General features: G+C 31.6%; 1 pseudogene; it reads right to left on the bottom strand.

Moving 5' to 3' along the window:
- Window positions 1-1,250: 1,250 nt before the first annotated feature.
- Window positions 1,251-3,169, bottom strand: LOC107888698 (probable mannitol dehydrogenase; annotated as a pseudogene).
- Between the last annotated feature and the right edge of the window lie 955 nt (window positions 3,170-4,124).

Genomic DNA, 4,124 nt, shown 5'->3' with positions numbered 1-4,124 from the left:
TTTTCACTTCACTCTACAAGCTTTTCTTTTCCTTTTTCTTGAAGTTCTTCCACTATCTTTCTCTTAGCCCTCACTTTCTTACTCTAAATCCTTACTTTCTCTCACTGCAATGCAAGCCCTAAGTTGTGGGTGGAAGAAAAGATGATGGAGTAGAAAATTTAAAAATGATTTTAAGGTTTGAAGAGGAAATTAAGGTTGATGGTGAAAATTTGAGTGTAAAAGATGAAAGAAGCAAAACCAAAGGTGGAAGAAATTTGAAATTTCTCTCTTCCTCTTTACAATTGACTACACAAAATGAGAAAGAATAGGCAAAATTCTGACATTTTGTTTCTTTTATTTGTCAAAAGTAAAAACTGGTCAAATGTCAACACAACCCATGGATATTATCTCCAACTTGTTTCTAAATAGGATCTAATAACTCTTATTAATTCCCTCATCCAGTATTTCAAATTTATAAATTCTAATTATAATTCTTGTAAAATGACTAAATTACCCCATCTAATGGAAAGTTGCACTTAAGCCCACTTTGGCAACTCCATTTATCAGTTAAGCCCTTGTCTCACTTAAAGAATTAATCTAAATTCTATTTTCCGGAAATTTATTACACTCTTCTCGTGATAGTGCCACTTAGGACATCGGAGATTTTGGGATGTTATATTTTGTTATTAGCCTCCTTTTCATCCTTCAAATTACTTCTTCTCATTCTTTAAAATATTTCGTTAAAAAATAATTCTTCAGTGATAAATAACTCTTGATATATTATTTCTTTTCTAACTAATTGAATGTCAATGATAAATAATTAAATAATACTTTTTTGACTATTAATTAAATAATACTTTATTGTACTACCCAAAAAATAATACTTTAATTAACCTTAAAAAGTGAAAATAGAAATGAGACGTGAAGAATTAAAGGGTAAATAATAAATTTCACCTATTTATAAAAATTGAAAGATTAGTCATGTTGTTATTAGCATGAATTTTGAACAATTGATGTTTGATAATTTATTGCATATAAATAGTTTAACGGTTGGTTTTTGTTATTTTGATGCATATAAATGATTGGATTGTTGATTTTGAGATAAGCAACTTAACAACAAAGTTTAATACTGTTACTTAGTTGGACTAATGCAATAATCAAATCATGAAAAATTAAAATAGATGGATTATCTTCTCCATTTTTATAAAGTAAGAAGGCCGAAATTTAAAATTAAACCAAAGTTAAAAGGAAAAGAAAAACTATATTTCCAAACAAAAAAAAGATATGGATGATTTATTTATTTTAATGGTAACCCATTACATAAGAGCAGTATGGCTATGCGAGATCGTGCAAAGAAGATGAAAACAAAAACTATTAGCACAACATAAGAACATTTGGACTGCTATTGCCAATTTGTATTGTGTATAACAGCGTGATAAAATAGTTTAAGAGGTGGTGGCATTCAATGTATTCCCAATGTCGATGACAAATCGATATTTAACATCAGCTTTGAGAAGGCGTTCCATGGCAGGATTCACATACTCCATAGCTATAACTTCAATCTCGGGTTTTACGTTGTGTTTAGCTGCGAAATCAATCATCTCCTGAGTCTCCTTCATCCCTCCAGTCATGCTTCCTCCTACGACTTTCCTCCCTGCACTCATTTAATCGTGACTCGAATTTAAGAAATCGATGGAGAACTAGAGATCCCATATTACTCTTATGAAAACATATTAGCAACAGATTATTACCTTGTAGCAAAGGAAACACAGGCAACTCAAGTGGTTTCTCTGGAGCGCCAACAAGAACAAGCTTCCCGTGAGACTTCAGTAGCCCAAGCAATGGCAACAGAGGGTGTTGAGCTGACACTGTGTCGATGATTCCATCCAATGTGCCAATGGCACCCTATACACCGATTGAATAAGGAATTTAGAAATTTATATATAAATATATACACTCACAAGAAAGAAACCCCTCATTATTAATAAATAATAAATCATTGAAACCTGAAGCTGATCTTTGTCTCGGCTGACCAAAAAGGAATAAGCACCAAGATTTTCCAAAGCTTCCTTCTTCTTACTAGGAGATGTGCTGATCACAGTAACTTTGGCCCCATTGCCTTGGCGAATTTCACTGCAACATGACCCAATCCACCCAGTCCAACCACACCAACATGCAAACCAGGCTTATCGAGTCCATAATATCTCAATGGACTATACACTGTAATCCCAGAGCAAAGCAGAGGAGCAGCGGCATCAAGAGGCAGGTTGTCAGGGATGCGGACGATAAAATGTTCATCAGCAACCATAGTGTCGGAGTAGCCTCCGTATGTAATACTTCCATCGTGGTACTCGGCCCCATACGTAAGTATAGATTTGGGGCAGTAATTCTCAAGATTGTTGCTACAGGTATCGCAGGAATGGCATGATCCTACCACGCATCCAACTCCAACTCGGTCTCCAACTTTGAACTTTTGGACCTTACTTCCCACCTCTGTCACTTCACCAACAATCTCATGCCTGCATCCAATATATATTGTTTAGGTTGACAAATTAACTGTGTTTCATATATAGTTGCATATGTCAAGTGTCTGTCATCAAATATGCAACATCAAACGTATGAATGAGAAACATACCCAGGGACTAGAGGGTAGACAGAAATGCCCCATTCATTCTTGGCCATATGAAGATCGGAATGGCATATCCCATAGTAAAGCACCTTGAAAGCCACATCCTTTTCTCCTGTTGCCCTGCAAGTGCAAACCCCACGTCAGTCACAGACCCTTTTGATGAAGATCAAACATGGGAACTGATTCAATGATAAAAAACCTTCTGGAAAATTTGAAGGGAGACAAGACACCGGAACTGTCTCTGGCTGCCCATCCAAAAGCCTTGTTGGGGTGCTCTTCCTCTGCCAATCTTGTCATTGTTGGATTCATATAGTTATTTCAACTCTTTCAAAGCAAAGCAAAGCAAAACAAATGGGTGTGCAAAACCTGATAGCTGGTGCTGTTGTTACATGGTGTGTGTGAAAAGATGGATATTTATAGCGACAGATTTAGCGGCTATGCTAACGTACTGAGTGAGCCGAACAATGATCTATGCCCAGACGCAAACTACACAAAAGACAATATTAAACTGAAAGTTGAAAAAGTCGGTCAAATACTTACATTCAAATTTCCCGACTCTGCTCTTCTATGGATGGAGAGGTCAGTGATGGCCTATTCAAAAAATAAATGATTTCTATAAAGACTTATATTCAATGCATAAAACTAATAAACTTATATGGATATCACTTTGTTAATCAATTTAATTAATTAATTATTTTAAAAACTACCACTGTGTTTTAATTTTATGGATATTTGCCTTTGTATGTCTGAATTTGAACTAAAAGTAAATTTACTATTTACTTTAATTTTATATTAAAATTTGAAAGTAAAATGTTATTTTTTATTAAATTTTACTATTTTATTTTAATTTTAAATAAATTAAAAATAAATTTAATTAAAATATTTTTAATAATTAACAATAATAAATTAATTAATATGATGTTTTTATATGTTTTTAATTTTTCAAGTTTCCTTCAAGTTTAATGGTAAATTTATTAATATTCTTAGAATATAATGACAAACATAAAGGGAAATTTCGATATTCACTTATGAAAAATTTACATTATAGCATGTATCCATTTGATTTCAATGGTTACTATCTAATTATAAATTTACTACTACGAATTGTAAGTTGGTACACAATAGCGGAAGTTTAGAAATAAACTCTATCTTCAATTAGTATTATAAATATAAATAAATTAAACCTATAAAATCTCTAAATCCATTTATAAACTTAGAAAAAAAAAGACTCTTAAGAATATATCAAATAATTAACTCTTTATAACAGTCCTATTTTACTGTCAAAATTATGAAAATTATAAAGAGGTGGTTAATCTACATCTATAACTACACTTATACTTGAAAAACTATAATTATTAATTAGTGAAATTTAGATCAGATTTTTTTATAAAATTTATTAATGCAATTTCATTTATTAATTTTTAAAATATTATAAATATTTTTTATTTAAAATTTAAATATTTTATTAAAACAATATCCTAACTAAAATTTATTATTTTTATTTCAATTAGAAACA

This window comes from Gossypium hirsutum, chromosome A12 (genome assembly GCF_007990345.1).
Source record: "Gossypium hirsutum isolate 1008001.06 chromosome A12, Gossypium_hirsutum_v2.1, whole genome shotgun sequence".
NCBI classification, from domain to species: Eukaryota; Viridiplantae; Streptophyta; class Magnoliopsida; order Malvales; family Malvaceae; genus Gossypium; species Gossypium hirsutum.
This window is presented reverse-complemented; position numbering and strand designations above follow the sequence as displayed.